Consider the following 17,747-nt stretch of genomic DNA (forward strand, 5'->3'; position numbering starts at 1 on the left):
GTATTGAAATGGGCCTGTATGAAGCTGGATCTGATGGATCTTTACCCAGGATGTTGGCACTTCCCCACCTCTTAAAATACTGTTAAACAAAACCTTCCGGATCTTTCATTTTTTTTCCCCTTCTAGCTTCCAAACTTCCACAGGAATACCAAATATTCCTAGGGATGTTCCTGTAGATTTTTATCTCATCTCCTCCTATCCTAAACATTAGTAATTGAGCCTCACCTACCTTGGCATATTTGATTCCAACACAAACATTTCCATTTGTATATTTTCTTGATTTCTGTATTTCTCTGCTTTATACAGACTTTTATGGAATTTCCAAAATATTTCTAATACCACTACAGGATCTCGTTACCTCGTTATAGCTTCCGAAGCTTGGGGACAGCTCTTTCTACTTTGTTGTCAGAGTCGCTGTGCTAAAACTTTCTGTGCTCCAGTGTTAAAAAACAGTTGCTTACCAGCAATCTTTCTAAACTCATATATATTATCAAGGTAATCCCCTACTTTCTGCTTGGCATTCTACAGTTGATCCTCTTGTTCTGAGAGATTCCCCCTATTCTGCAAAACTTCTGTCAGTATTTCTACATAATTCTGGTTACTTCTTAGCCATAGCTCCCTTTTATTTCCAAAGTCCAGCTTACTTTTATCCCACTCCCCAACTATATTTTCAGAAGTAATCTCTATCCTCTCCAATAGCTCCCAAATAATCTTCACCACCCATTCCTTAAATTCCTCTCTTTTCAACAGATAGGTGGGAAAGTGGCAGTGTCTCATTTTATTTCATTACCCTGTGTTTTTAGTTATTATTGGTGCATGATCTAAAATAGTTACTGGATGCATATCAAGACCTTCAGTTAAATGCACGTTCCTGTGAAATGCAAATTCGGTCTAGTCTAGTTCAGAGTGAATTTATATATTATTCTACTGAACTTCTTCTATTCAAAATATTTTCATAAATTTCTTCAAAAATCGACCCTCCTTTGTCATAGTTTTCCTTTTGTGCTCCCCAGGCACAGTCACTGTTGCAAATCAAATTCCAGTCCCCATCTATATGTAACAGTCTTTGCTGAAAACTGATTATTTCTCCCAGAATTTTTTTAAGCTCCGCTACAGCAGTTTTAGTGGAATGTAAATACATACCAGTGTAATACTCCTCCCTTGCCAGTAGTCCATTAGCACTACAAATATGCCATTATCTTTTTTATCCTCTTCTATCAATATTGGAGCTCCTCTTGCAATACAAGTAGTTCTCTTTTCCTTTGTCTCAGAAATTCTGCTGAATAACCATCCTAAAACCCTTTATCAAACTCAAATGTGCAGTTCTTTTCATGTGCGTCTCCTGTAAAATAGCTATTTGCACGCTACATTTTTAAAATAGTTCACTATTCTCTCCTTTTTGTATTTATCTGAGACAACTGACATTTAAAAACATTACAGAAAGCATTGTATTAAAAGGTTATTCCCACCTTTTACATACAACACCTTTTTTTGTTAAATGTCTAGTTTCAGCTTTTGTGTTTTATGCATACACTGCTTGGCAGCTTGAACTTTTATATAGCTGTTTCTTGTCATATCCAGTTGAGCCTATGTCACATCTTACAAATTTTTTTGTTTTATTGAAATCAGTCAAAAAAAAAAACACAATATCCCCCTAAAGCCTATTAATTTAATACTAACACACAAAATTATACACATCTTCAAATATTGAAGTTTTACCCTCCTAACAGGAGCAAATGTGCCAAACTGACAGCCACACTCAAACTTGACTTAACCTAAAAGAAAGGTTATATATGCTAGGATGCATGGTGCAGCCCATGCTTCTACCAAGTGCTAATTATTTTGTCTTATCTATATAGCTCTCCCAGCTTGGAAAACCACTGAATGCTTTCAGACATTATCTCCTAACCAGTTTCTCTTTTTTCCTCCAGCCACTCTCCACCATACTGTAACCAATTTTGCTCTATCAAATTGCCTTCATGGAGGCATGAGAACCAGTCAATTTCTCATCATCAGATTATCTCTGTGAAGACAGGACAACCAGTCAATTTCTCCATCAGATTGTTTCCATGGAGAAATGAGGGCCAGACTCAGAACTGTTACTAAGCACACATTCATCTGCTAGAAAAAAATAAATAAAAAAATAAATAAGAGTCTATAATATTTAGTATTCTTTTCCATTTTCTTTCTCTTAAAACTCATTACTAATTCAATTTAATGTCCTTAATGTAGTCATTACTGATGCTAGAATAAGAAAAAGCACATCTTTTGTCATGCTCCTTTAAATTGTTTTATACATTGCAGTGCCTACATTTCTTAAAAACTGAATAAGAAGAAAGACAGAATGGAAAAAGTGAACAGCAGCACCTGTTTACAATCCCCATTACACTAAAAATAGCTCAGAAAACTTTGCTTTATAGCAAGCATAGAAAACCATACACCACAAAAATAGTACTATTAAAAAATGTTTCTTTACACAGTTAACTTTCTCCCCTCTCTTCCCCTCCCCAAAGCAATTTTCTGAAAATAATGGCATGAAGCAGGGCATATACTTTAGATTCCCCCAGAAGTCCAACATATTCTGAAAGAGTTTAATATTTTCAGATTTTCTTGTTCTGTCCTATTTCACAAACATAATGTAATCCCACATTAAGTTACTGGTTTTATTACTGTTCATCTCCATCTCCCGAATCCTGTCTCTGCTTCATTTCCAACATACTCACTATTCTTCTAGTGGTCCCTTCCCTTCTCGCCAACATTTTCCCCTGAAACAGTGGAGAAAGTTTCACAGATACAGTCTGTGTTTTTATTACTAGAAGAACAAGGAGCAGAATCTCCTATTTCACAGCTCCCTTTTTGTTGGACAAACTTTTGCATTTCCTCCATAGCATGTACTTCATCAAAAAATTATTTTGTTACTCCAGCGAAGAATACCTTGAAGACAAGTGGGTACAGCAGTTTGAATCTCATACCTGCATCTCGACATTCCCTGAACAGTGAAATTAATTTACTCCTTTTCTGGTTTACGATGAGTAATCATTCTACACACTCTGCTGACTCCCAGTTTTAGTATTTTCTCCTTCTGCCACAGTTTTCAGTGGCGGATTTAAACTTTGGCGCAGGGGCGCGTGCCCCTCCTTTTTGCTAGAACACGTGCAGTACAGCCTAGTGACAAAAAAGCTTTTCTGTTATGTGTTGAAATCTGACTAAACCGGTACAAAATCGAGGGAGTATTCCTCTTATTTCCAATTTGGTGATACATTTTCAACCCACATTAGTTAGAGAAACTTATTTTTTTTTTTATGCCTTTGCCATAAGTCACTATGGGAGACATAACTAGGGGAGCCCCTCAGGATCTTAGCTTGATCAGATGATATGGTTATTCTAAGATCCTGATTGGTTTCTACAGTTGTGTTGCCATCATAACTGACAGTTTTGTTGAGGTTTCAGGAATTCTACAGTTGTGTTGCCATCATAACTGACAGTTTTGTTGAGGTTTCAGGACGTTGTAGGAGAAGAAAAACTGTCTGGGAACATGTCACGATAGGGTTTTTCGGAGATTATGGGAAAATAGCTAACGTTAAAAAAAAAAAAAAAAAAAAAAAAGTGAAATGCAATTGCAGCCAGTAGCACAGAAGGGGGAGGGGCGGTGATGCCCCAGGCACTAGCTTGAAAAGGAAACAATTCACAGAAATTAAATAAAAATGTACGCATGTGTGTATATATATATATATATATATATATATATATATATATATATATATATATATACACACACACACATATATACACACACACACATATATACACACACACATATATACACACACACATATATACACACACATATATATATATATATATGTGATTTTACGTAGAGCAATGCTTCCGCTACTTCCCGTCCCCTTTATACTTTACCTTGTGTGTACATTTGCCAGGGACATCGGTTGGCATATGGACTGTAACATTCCGGTGCAAGTTGTGAATGAGGTAGCAATGAAGCAAGCACAGGGACCCAAGGGAAGCCATCCTAGTCAAAACAAAAATGATTACATATTGTGTAGCTTATCGGGTGTTTTTGTCTCACAGTTGTTATATCCCAGTATCTGTCAACTGTCCGGCATTTCCTGGAAAACATTAATTTAGTTTTAAAATAACAGGGTGACAAAATTTTCTAGTGGCTCCTTTAAAACAGAATTGCCTCATAGCATCATCTTTCCACGCACATAGGCGTGCAAACACATTAGCGCACTGTCAAATGCGATGATATTGCTGGAGTTGCACTAGCAATTAGTACAAGACTGTTTGGCGGGCAAGGGCATGAGCATTATTTTGAATCTGGTAAAAGGCAGTAAAACAAGTATTTATCATGTGTCCAACTGTCAGACTAACTTGGTTGGTTTAGAAAATTGAAAGTGTGCTTGAATTCCATAAAAGTGTACTTACAGAACTTTAAGTAAGTTCAGTAGGGATTAATGGAAGTGACTGGAATGGAAAGGTACAATTTCATTTGCTGCAGACTAATTTTTGTGTGTGTGCCCCCTGCCTCACTGCAATTATTTGATAATTTAATTTTCCTCAATTGCACACTGGTAAGCCGTATTGGTTTACCTGACTATATTGAACAGATAGAACTTTATTGCTTATATTGTGCAAACATTGTACTGTACTTTTTGTCTTCTACCGACATTGGTTCCACGAACTGCACTTTTTTCACTGATAAAGGAATTATCCCACACCACACTCCTTTATCCATCTTTACTGTAACAAATATTTTTTTTGTCTGTATTTATAGCCTGCATTTTATTATTATAGTGAATTTGCTGATGCCAACAACCTTTACCTGCCCAAACTATATTTATTGGATTTTTTAGGTTGTTATTATCTGATCTTCTATTAACAAATAAGCATTATAGCAATAACCCACGCCTGGGTGTGGGTAATGCTAAATTTACCCACGGTTGGCGTGGTTTGGTCCCGAGGGCGAAGCCCGAGGGACCAAACAAAGCCAACCGTGGGTAATTTAGCATTACCCACACCCAGGCGGTTATTGCTATTATATATGACATTATTTAAGAAAAGAAACTATTACTTTTCTTAAATAATGGCATAGTATAATGCCTGTTTACTGCCCTTCCGCAGATGTCTGGCATCCGGCAGTTCTGATGTACTGCGCCTGTGCAGTACATCAGAGTTGTGGGCAAAAGCAACGGAGAAAGCAAGATCTCCATTGCTTTTTATGTCTCGCTATGTTAAATGAGTTTAACATAGCGAGACAGTTTTAAAATAAGCAACGGACATCTCCGCTGCTTATTTTAACTGTCTCGCTATGTTAAACTCATTTAACATAGCGAGATTAAAAAGCAACGGAGATCTTGCTTTCTCCGTTGCTTTTTAAAACATTCGCTATGTTAAATGGGTTTAACATAGCGAGACAGCTTTAAAATAAGCAACGGACATCTCCGTTGCTTACTTTAAAGCTGTCTCGCTATGTTAAACCCATTTAACATAGCGAGACAGTGTTTTAAAAAAACGAGTTATACTAATGGAAAAAAGTCCGGGCGACCGGACCCTTTTCCATTAGTATAACTCGATTTACAACGGGCACGCTGGCCAATCAGCGTGCACGTTTTGGGGGGATCGTGGTATAATACCTGTTTTACTTTATCTTCATCCTCAGATTTCTAATTTTTGTTGCGCAGACTTAACATTTTTGCTAGCTCTCTGCAATCTACACAGCTACTGTTGTATAACTACATTTTATTGTAGCCGATGCTGTATGTCTTCTCATTCTTTTCACCATTAAAGATTGTATAGAAGATCAGCAGGTCGCAACCATAACCCGATTATGTGTTCAAGACATGAATTCCAAAAACTTCACCTTGAGAGTGAAGCTCAAAAGGTGAATCTTGCCATCCTTGTAGAGAACATATAATTAAGGGTTATGATCAGAGAACCAATTATAGTTCTTTGTAGAACATGGAGCTTTATCTGTTCCATGTACTACCAGTTATAGGTAAAAAAGGATAAATGTTTTGCTGGCTTTCAAAGCCATAAAGCAGTTAGCAAGTGCTGTCAGAAAAACGGTGTAACACATCTCTTATGTTTGCACTCACTCACCTTCCATGCCTCTCAGCTGTTCAGATTTTCACAGATTGAGATCATTTTGGCCTGCTCCTCATACAATCTGTCATTTTCTGACAATCACTGAGGACTGTCGCTAAATAATGACATACATTGGAGTTTTAAACTTCGTATCCTTTACAAAATCCAGGCTAACATACATCTTTTTATTATAGGAACTTTCTACATTTATAAATCAAGAACATATTACCAGCACAGACATTAGGCAGAAGCAAATCTATTTTATTCTACCACTGTCATTTGTCAGTACTGGTGCCATTATTCCTACCTAGAGTGAGACCCAATCTTAAAAAAGTTAAGAAGGTGTAACTTAACAGTTGTTAAGATTGGGTCTCATGCTATAGTACTGATTACCAGAGTCTTTTTTCCTAATAATGGGTCTCATGCTATAGTACTGATTACCAGAGTCTTTTTTCCTAATATCAGAGTGCCATCTCTGCTCTCCATGCAGTACACTGTTGTTATGGCGGCTGTTACTGATCTGTAAATTTCTTGACAAAATGAACTTCCGTGCAATGCCTTGACCTGCCTGTGAGTGGTGTGTCTATGACAGAAGTAATCTGTTCTCTCCTTTCTATACCCATTTGTGTCTCAGTAGAATCTCCTTGAGGCTTATAAAGACGGTCAGAGAACGATAGTCCCTAGGAGGTACAGGGTCTGGTACAGTATAGGCATAGCTGTTTTAGACCTTTCAAAATGAACTATATTTACAATTTTCATTCTGGGATAGAGTGAACATCATTAAACTTAACATTTTAAATAAAATGTTATTTGCTCCCTACATGTTTCTCTGTGGCTTGGTCCTGACTACTATAGGACACAAAAAGGCCATATTTATATGTGTGTGTGTGAGGGGGGGGGGGTCTTCAGATATTTCTATGATTACAGTTCAGGTCTGCCTTTTATTTTTAAATTTCTAAAACAATGAGCTTCCCTCCCTGGGATTCAATAATGCCTACACTAAGTGTATACCACTCTGAGTGAACAGAAAACACAGACATAACTCACACCTTCTTCCTCCTAATTTTAGTTTTCTTACGGATATTCTTGCAGCTTTAAATATTGACAGGGATTCATAAAAGTTACCACAAAGTGTAGATTACATGTATACTTAGTGCAATCTTTCTGAGTGACTAGAAAGCATAAAAAATGTGATAAGAATGTTCTTGAATACATATCTTGTACACAGTGTAGGCTTTATTGAATATGCCCCCCTATCTATTGCTGCTTGGTGTGCAGAGTTATTGCACAAAGTTAAAGCCACTTTTGTGTAGCTTGCTTTTTCAATTCGCATCACTTCTGAATTAAGGTAGGTAGGTAGGTAAACTAATTGTGCTGTAGCTTGTGTGGACTGGTTAGCTAATGTCTTAGTGTTAGGTTTCTTGTATACTTTCTGGATATTTATATGGTGGCAGTTTGGCCATTCACGTTTGCATTGTTTGATAGAAGATAGGATCTGGCAGTAGATTGGGAAAAGCTAAAATATATGGGGTAGGAGTTCGAATATCTGGCTGGAAGAAAGTTTCATATATGCGAGCTGAAAACATTTTCAACTGAATTGGGAGCTTTTGCAGTAGCTTAGTTACTGCACAACTGTTTAGTCCTGATTTGATTTGTGTATATATGATCAAAGAAGTGGAGAAGGTTGGGACTGAGAGAAGGAAAGTTGGCAGTGGAGCAAGGAAGAATTCCTGAATTCTGTGGAGAAGTTACTGCAGAATGCTCTGGTTATTGGTCATTCAAAACAACAGAAGGTACATACAGCTGTTACTGTAAGATTTTGTGATTTTTTTCCTCCAGAGTATTTCAGAACAGATCAAACTTTCATCCCGTTTCTGCTATAATTTAGAAATTTAGACACATGTTTGTGGCTTTAGTATCTGAAGTAGAGTATACGTGAGAATGAAATCCAGCATACTAGTGCATGGAAAGCTCATTCAAAACAATGTTATATCAAACAGTACAGTGTTACAGTACTATACTTTATGAAGTTCTTGTGACGAAAGAAGGTACTACCAGCACTGCTAGCTGGAATTTTGTAAATAATTATATGTCATTTGTGAATATCAAACCGATTTATACAAGATGCTTGTGTTACAAGTGTATTAGAACTGTGGGTTATACAAGATGCTGGTGTTACCAACATATTAGAACTGCATGTCATGTGTGTATTAGACTGATTTATAAAGATGTTTGTGTTGAAAAGGTATTTGTAAAGTGCTTGCGTTTGAAATGTAACCACAGTTTGCCTTACTGAAGAGAACAGAAATGTACATGCACTATTGTAACAGTTTAAATGTATGTGTTTTAACAGGGGAAACTGGAGGGTTAACTTCAGTCTAGCAACCCTTAGAAAAATATCTGAAATTAAATAATTTTATAGGCTAGGCCATAAAGATACTATCTCACCGGTTTCAAGGCAGCTAGAGACACAGTCTGTACTAGGAAGTTTTCTGTATGGTCTTTGGGGTGAACTAATTACTCTCTGGAAGTGCGGAGGTATGCAATTGTTTTAGGACTTCCAGCACCTGTCAAAGCTCTAAGCAAAAGCCCTTGTGTGTGTATTTTTACAAGTAGGTGCCAAGTCCTGCCAGCTTCCAGCAATGGGGGGAGGCGGGGTTGCATGGGAACTAGAAGTCTGATGACTAGAAATGATGTCATTCTGCAAGGTATGCCTAATGTCCCTTAGTGAGACACAGCATTCTGTATTCTGTCTTGGTCCTGACAACAGCAGAAGAACCATTCACCATATCATCTGCCTTGCTCTGTGAAGTCAGTTATTAGGGAACAGAATAATTCTCTTAGATTCAGTCAGGAATACAGTAAAGCTTAGTTTAGATATTCCAGTATAAAAAGATATGGAACAAGGTGAACGCCCAAACCAGGCAGCCACAAAAAGAATAAATATCAAACAAAAGGTTTGGGTGAGACACAGCTCAAAAAAAATAAAATTAAATGTCATTAATCTGTCGTATCAACCGTCAGTCACCACAGCGAATCCAAGAAATAGACATCCAAGTAAAAATCCGTTCTTTATTGCATACAGGTACCAGAGTTAGCGCTTTCACCTTTCGGTTTCATCAGACTCAATGATATTTAGTTTAGATATTGTTTTTCTTTATTTGTCCGAGCCTGTCCTTCAATGTTATTTTACATATTTCCTGTGATTTTAAACTCAAGATGCCACTATGACGATATATTGAGTATTTTCTTGTTCTTTTATTATTTATTAATAAATATATTTAAACCTTTAGTTGTGGCTGATCTTTGAAGAGATACTTAAATTTTGAGAGTATTTGCGTATTTATTTGGTGACACTGTGTGGGCCATTCCTAATAGCTTGGTGACACTGTGTGGGCCATTCCTAATAGCCTTGCTCTTGGTCAGACTACCATTTGTATTAATATTAACTTTACTCAATATATTGGGTACCCTTGACAGAGCCTTAAGGTAGCTGGCAGGAGTGTCTGGTGGCAGTCGTAACTACCTTATAGTCTGGGCAGAAGCAGGCATTGCTAGTAAACCTGTGCCAGCCGTTCCCAGTTGTGTGTGTGTGCTCACGCAAATCAAATCTCAAATAGTGTGCATGTCAGCTACTTAAGACAGGGACATGAAGCACTGGTTAGAAAAAAAAAAAGTGTGTGTTGGAGGACCTGGCTTGGAACCCTAGCTAAGGACTCAACTCTACAGCTGTGCTAGTGGGGAGTCTTATTGGGGATCTGGAGAAAGAGAGCAACCAGCCCCAGACTTGTCTGTGTTCCCTGTGTGCTCTTAAGGGATATAGTGTTTGTTTGTGCTGATGCAAAGAGCTGCATCTGGAGATATTGTGTGTGTACCCGTTATCCTCCCACTGAACGTCCCCACTGTTGCCAGTGGTGAGGATTGAGGGTCCTTGATTACTGGCCCAGAGATGGGACATCACAGTTCTTAATTCATTTTTTCTGCAGACAAGTGTCACACACTCTCTTCAACACCGCATTTATCTTTTGCTGATGGTTATGGTTGTTGTTTTACTTAGTTACACCTAAAATCAAAACATATACACCAGTCTTCTACTTTCTACATTAGCGCCATTCCAAAGACATGTGTTCCTCCTTTGCTTTTGCTAACTGACTGCATTCATTTGTTAATCAGTACATGAATGTATTTATAGCCACAATATAAACAAACATTTTCATTTAAATTGATACAGCTTGATTTTTTTTTTTATTTACTCAGAATGCTTTGCTGCTGTGTATAAAAACCTGGGTGATACTCCACACAGCATCATTCAATGGTTTTGGCATTATGAAAACATGTGAAGATGAGAGGAAAATCAAAGGTGAACAAAATTACAGCAGACTTCCTATTGCACAGAAAAAAAGTGTAATTTTAGGCCTGGATTAGTTGTCAGTGTGTTATGCGGTGTTTACAAGTACTTGAAAGTATCTGAATAATGTGGTATAGTTTTGTGGTGTGACTAGACTTCTGTGTGAATGGCAACTTTGATATGATATAGAGGCTTGGTGTAGGGCAGTACTGTGACTTGTTATACTAGAGCACTTCCATTAAATGTGGCTTGTTATACTAGAGCACTTCCATTAAAAGCAAGTCATGTTGGCACTTGTTAGTTATGTGGTGACTGTGCCAGCTCAGTTACAAAGGGATGAAGCCATGACGGACTCAGATGATCCCTTTAGTGTCATAAGCACATGATGAAGCTAGCATCAGTGTGGAGGGATGGTGACTTTTGGTGCAGTCTTTGGATATGCACTTGGCTCTCCAAGCTGGAAATGTGGAAGCCTTTATTAGCTGCTGCACAGAAGTATGAATGTGTATTAGGAGGTGCAGTGGCCCCTATGATTATGGGGTTCACACAAACCCCACCCAAGTGGAGGGGCTGGGACTTGACACTCATTGCTGTGATGTTGATGTGGGCATAATCACCTCCTATGGCTGTCTGGATGTCAGCCTCTCCAGAGTTGGAATGGCCTGATTGCCAGCAGACATGGAGCAAAATGCATGAAAAAAATGTGGATCTGTAACATACTGCAATCTGCAATAAAAGGCACTCATTGTGTGGATACAACTCATATGGGGTAAAGTCTTGGATAATGTACATGGAGAGGTACTTACCTGTTTTTTTACCTAATACAGCTGTACATTTGCACTAAAATGTCTACTTTGGTTTTGCTGTTTCATGAAATGATTAGTATTTTTATGTACATTTGCTTAGGGTGGGTGGGAAGAGCAACATTTTGTTGGGGGTGTGGCCTTCAGTTGGGGGGGGGTGCCATACGAGTGTCTCATACTGGGCTCCATATGGCCTAACTACTCTTCTGCATGCAGCAATTCCATATGCATTATATACATGGGTATATCGCCGCTGTCTGTGGCTGGCATACCACTGTAGGTTATGTAGCGTACAGATGATGAACTGGTGGTTGTTGTTTACAATATGGCTGCAGTACTTCGTGATTACAGCAAAAGTAAAATGAATATTTTAATCTTTACTTTTCATTGGCAGCACAGAGGAAGAGGAGGCTATTTGTTGTTACTGTTTTTCTGGTAGCACAGTGCACTTGTGCTGTGCTCAGTTTGTGGCATAGTGGTTCCAGACTGACAGTTGGGTTCAGTGACGGGCGATTACTATAATGATTCTAGAAAATGTGTGCACATGGCTGATTGAGTTTATATCAGTGCAGAAAACTTGGAAATCATCACTTGGCTCTCGGATTCAGATTTTTTTTTGAGGGGGGGGGGAGACACTGTCTGATAAGATTTTTTTTGAGGGGGGGGGGCACTGTCTGATACTAATTTTATGTGAATTTCTTACAAGTCCTGTTAGAAGCTGGCATTACTGTTTTGCTTTTCTATAAGTGACCATGATTAAAATGTGACAGATGGTTCAGTGACAGATCTTTCCACATTTGGAAAAACATCATGTATTGTTTCTGTAAGTACTGTAAATATATGCGTTTATGGACGACAACACTGTTTGTGATTTTCTTTGTGTTTTTTTTTCTTCTTCTTTTGAGCCATTTAAAGACTTGTTTTAGAGCTGACTTATTTACTAATTCCTTCGGCAAGAGGATCTGAGAGCGGATATTTGTAAAATCTTTGTTAAACATTAAAAATGGGTCCCCTCTCCCTGTGAGGCTTGCATTCAGTTTGTTGTGGCTGAAGTGCTATAAATGTCCATAAGAAAAATCTTGTCCTTCAGTTGCTGCTGCTGCAGCATTATCATTACCTAATTGCTTAGTGAAACAGAAAATTCACATATGTACTGGTGGGAGCATGATGGCATCATTTGTTCTGTATGCTTTAATCTTAGGATCTTGACCTACCTTAATGTAGTTTAAAATGTGATTTTTTTTATTTGTATGATGTACATTTGCTTTTTGTTTTTATTTTCATAACACAAAGTTCCTTAACATGCTGTGTTGCTTTCAGTTAGCTGAACTTCACTGTTTTCATACAAATCACTTACTTGCAAAAATAAATATTAGCTGGGGTACTTGCTTGGTGACCTTCAGAAGGACTTTTACTGTGTTATCATAACACATATGCAAGTTGTGCCACCACAGAAGGAGAGTTGCGATGTGACATAGGTAACCAAACATTTCTCCCAGGTATAAACAAACAGCCAGTACTATCTTTAAAGTTGTTGTATGCTGTACGGGAGTTACTGTTTCCACTACCATAGCTCTACCACACTGATGTACAACTGCACGTATGGTTCTGAGCATCTTAAGGTGATCCAAGCACAGCCCCCCCACCCCCACCCTCTGCAAATTCCTGAATCCGCCACTGGTTTTGTCAGAATCAGCTCCTACTGCTGGTAGGATTGCATCTTTACTATTAAAGGTCTAGGCTACTTTCTCATAGCCAGGTATGGAGCATGCATAAGATGTGCCCTCTCAACGAAAAACTCCTGCTGTGGAACACCAGTCCAGTTGCTAATTTATGCTTTCATAAAATGAATGCAGTCTGTTCCTTCCAGCTTCTCTGGTATAGCTGAAAATCTCAGGTTTTCCATACATGCTCTGCCCTCTAATTCTATTATTCTTTGAAACATTTCTTCCTGAGCAATCTCATATTCTTCTAACTTTTTCATTTCAACCTCAAATTTTGCAGCTTTATCACCCCATCTGAATATATGTTTAAAGCTTCCATTTTATTTCCAGCCTTTTTGTTGTTTGTGTTGATTTATTCCAGTGTTTCATTATTTTAACCAGATCTGTGTGCAGTTTTCTTGCATATTCCTGTAGGTTACTGGAAGTCATGCCTGGAGGTTGCATTGCTTTTTACTGAACCGCTGCAGTACCTTCCCCAATTATAGTTTCTTCCTCACTTTTTGTAGCTGATTTTTTCCCAGGTGCTCTGTATTTTTTTTCCTGGCATCCGGACAGTACACTTACTAGGCAGTTACTAAAATGTACCCATAAACACAAATGTCTACTGGCCTTCTATGTTAAGTTTCTGTTTTCACAGTGGGAGAGCAAGAGAGAAGCTATTGCATTTTAAAACTTCAGTTCCAATATTACCTTCAAACTGTTACAATTTACATCTCTCACAGATTAACAGAAGCATCATAATTATGACGTTCTCAGATGAGCACATTGCAGTTCTTGTACTGCTTCAAGTAAGTCATCTTTGAGGTTTTTAAACCTAACTGGGAGATGCACATCTCTATGTACTTGTATACTGACGTGGGAAAATTATGCAACCCGTTTTTACAACTCTATTTACATTACGTACAGAAGGCCTTAGAAAAGGACATGTTATTTTACTGATAATTATTACATTCTCTTAGGAAATTGCTATGTTATCACATTACAATGACAAACATCCTGATTCTAGGGCAAAACCTCCCCTTTGCTGAGCTGTATAGGGTTCCCTTAACTGTTTTACTGCAAGGGAATTTTCTTACTGCAACTTTTGTGATTCGTTAACAGTATGCAAAAATTTTGTAGCCTTTTTGGAATAAAATAAAACTTTTTTTTTTTTTTTAGGTAAGAAATTAATTAGTGGTTATGCACAGAAGAGTTGCACTATGACTATCCACCTTTTGCTGAAGAAAGCCATGGCTGTAGTTCTCCTTGTATAAAAATAACAATCCTGCACTACACTCATTGTAAATACCCTTTAGTGAAGCAAGGTGGCCCTACAATGACTCCAGACATCTTTCTCAATCATACATCTCAACTTCTTAGCACAAAAACTTTGGTCAAAGCCAAAAATAATGGGAGAGGGTAGACAAAGGACCAAAAAAAAAAGATATTCATACTGCTCAGACTTATAAAGCTGCTAGAATAACAGGTTTTGCATTAGTATGCATTTTCTAAAGTATGTCATTATTTAGTGATTTGAACCCTCAATGAATCCAGAAAACCACCAATATTATGAGGAACCTTATAAAAATATGAAGCAAAATCTGGACATTCTGAAAAAAATATGAACCATTGAGATGTATGCTCTTAACTGTCCCTGATTTGTGTTCAGTTTTTTGCTGTCTGGAGTCCTAATTGCTCCTAAAACTGATGATTTGGGGTAAAAAGGTGGCCAATTATTCTTAACGACAATAATTATGAGTTACAGACTTTTACTTCAGAAAATGCATGTTAATTTGTATTTTCTTATTCTGTAAGCTTATTGAGTTAATACCAGTTTTAAAAAGTGCCCCCCCCCCCCGACTCTGGCATACCTCTCAAGTGCACCTTATTACCAAGAACATTCCCCAGTTTGAATCTTAAGTACACCTTATAACAAGGAAAGTTCCTCATTTGCACTCTTAATATGTCCATGTTCCTAAGGGTTGTCAAACTTCGTGATAAAACTTTTAAACCAATATCCACGATACTGAATCATATTAATTCAACAAAATAACTTTTTATAAGTCTAAAGTAATCAATTCTAACCATCCTGTGAGCGTCCTAGTTGAAGAGATTAGTGTTTCACATTTTGTCTATCTGTTCCAGATTATGAGAGGTAGTCCACGCTCAAGAGATGGAAGATTGAAAGCTACCGATTCTAGTAAGAAGACTGGCAGCTATGATTCATGACAAAGTCTGGCTTAGCATGGTGTGCTGATACGTTTAGTCCGCTCAGAACCCCTTTTCCAGCATTTTTGTACATGGTGTTCGGACGTCACTTCACCGGTGACAATCGTCTAGAGCCAAGGTTTACAAAGCCGGGTGCGAGTGTGTGCGGTAGTTCGACATCTCGCAACCTCCCACTCATAGAGTTGCCACCTTTCCAAATGCCCAAAGTGGGACATTTTTGGTACAAATGGCAGTTTTTGCAGGCCTAAATACACCCACGACCAGTACAAAGGACAGAACTTCACTTGTTTGCCTAAATAAAAGCTTATTCTTGTAGCATTTTAGCTGAGGATTCTGTTTCTTATAACATTTAGGTGTTTCAGATAGAGAATAACTGTTTTATGCAACTATTACATAAAATATAGGAAATTATTTTTTTATGCAACTATTACATAAAATATAGGAAATTATTTTGTCCTAAAATCTCAGGACATTTGCCATTTTTACAGGACACAACTGCCCAAAGAGGGACTGTCCCCTCGCAAAGTGGGACAGGTGGTAACCCTACCCACTCACGCACACCTAAACACACGACCAGTTTAAAGTGTCCGTTCCATCTACTGCATGTCTTCGGAACGTGGGAGGAAACCCACGCAAACACATTAGATATGCAGACTCCTCAGAGAGGGTGCGCCGGCCGAGAATCGAAACGGGGAACCTCTTGCTATGCCAATACTATCCGACGTGCTGTCCGTTTAAATAGAGACCAGGCTCTAGTTCTCACCTTACTGACGCTAACAAATCACCAGAAACGTAAGTCAGGTGGACAACAGTCAACAGAGTGGAGAAGCAAATATAATTGCTGCCTCAGTTTGGTTTCTTATCCAATTCGCTTAAAACGTCGCCTTTTAAACGACCGCTGCCTGATTTCGTACAATACTGGGTGCTCGTGGGGGATTAAATGCTTCCAAACGGTGGTACCTTGTCACTGTCTGTCACTACTGACTAAAGTAAAGCAGCTCAAGCTTAAAATAGGACTACCGCTTCAATAGGTTACGGACCAACGTGCCTTCCCAATAAAAAAATATAAACAAAAATGCCGATGTAGAACACGAAGGCAAATGCTCCTTCTCCTACACTATACGTATTTCAAGCCTAAACTAAATTAGCCAAAATGATAATTGTGCATTACACGTTATGGTTACAAACCAACGGGTTGTTTTACTTCAATATACAGTAAAATGTAAGTTTTATATTTTGATTTCCTGTAAGGTAAACCTTTATACACTGCTGATTTAAGGCCCAATATAGTATGGTGAAAAGAATACATTTTCGCACCTTTCTTCGTGATTCATCATACTGCAGACTATTAAGCAGTACAACCAAATGTCAGGGGATACTTTCTTCGTGTCATGCTGCTTAACAGTATCAATAAAGCAAAACAGAGAAGTGCATTCCGGGAACTGTAGTGAACGAAGCTTTCAGATTAAAATGTATGTATTTCAATAGGGTTATTTGTTGACACGATAATGAAAATTAATTCATTTTTACTTTGTTTTTACAATGAGTTTTTGCACTTTTGGTCTGAATACAGGTGTTATCTATTTCTTGTTAGGCAAGTACACTATAACCTTATACCGAGTGCCGCTCGCCCTTAAACCTTTACACTACCCAATTCATCTACTAGCACCATTCTATATTAAACCTCAAAAAGTTATTCACTCAGCTAAATAACTACATTGGTATAGTAGAATACAAAGAAAATTACATTTTAGATTGCTTATCCTTACCAAAATGTAATCAGCTACTATTCTTCATAACATCCAAGACGGTCCGTTTTGCAGAACAGTAAGGAGAAAAGAAATGAAAACTCGAAAATACAACCGAAAAATATGCAGTTTCGAAATTACTAACCCGGGAATCTTAAGTTTCGTTTCACGTGTTTTTTGCTTTAGTACCCTCCCTTCAGAATTACAGTTGTGCTCCACCTCCTCCGAGTGCTTTGAACTTCCGCATCACCCAACTATGAAGACAAGGTCCTGCAGTAAGAAATAGGGATGCTGAGTATGTCCCTGTGAAGTTGTCTGCTCGCTCGTTGTTATTAGGATCCTCCGTCAAGATAACTTATAATCACAAATACTTAGGGTTTGAATTTTCATGTCTTGTCAAACACCACTGTACTTTTTTATAGTTCTAGTCCCTTTTTAGTGGGCGTACATTCTGACTTAAAAAGAAACTGAACTCGGAGGCCATAATTTTCACCAGGAGCTTGTATTGAGGAACCAAATGTATCAAGCAAAAGGTTTTCTGTTGGCGTGGCAGTAGTTTTATAGATTTTTAAGCAGAGTGAGTGTGTGTGCGTAGGACCAGTACTAGCCCCTACCAAGTTTCATGTTAGTGTCCCTACCTAGGAGGATGTAAGGTGTGGCCACGCCCCTTTGCCTTTACTTCAATCCTCAAAGTTTGCTGCAAAACCAAATTGCTTTGAGGGGCAGATTACAGTATCAAGCTCAGTCTGAAACAGTGGCAAAGCTCATACCCCCTACTACCAACCTCTCATCACATGATAAGACATAAGAT

The 17,747-nt window shown here is 38.1% G+C and overlaps 1 protein-coding gene across 1 annotated transcript in view; it reads right to left on the reverse strand.

Annotated features, from left to right (window-relative positions):
- The window catches only part of RNF213 (ring finger protein 213), a gene marked incomplete in the record, with an annotated part of 2,890,576 nt that extends 2,873,091 nt beyond the window's left edge, over positions 1–17,485 (reverse strand). Inside the window, 1 exon segment of the mRNA XM_044069632.1 lies at positions 16,958–17,485.
- Positions 17,486–17,747: the final 262 nt, after the last annotated feature.

Source organism: Protopterus annectens, chromosome 4.part0 (assembly GCF_019279795.1).
Source record: "Protopterus annectens isolate FY-2018-M chromosome 4.part0, PAN1.0, whole genome shotgun sequence".
NCBI classification, from domain to species: domain Eukaryota; kingdom Metazoa; phylum Chordata; order Ceratodontiformes; family Protopteridae; genus Protopterus; species Protopterus annectens.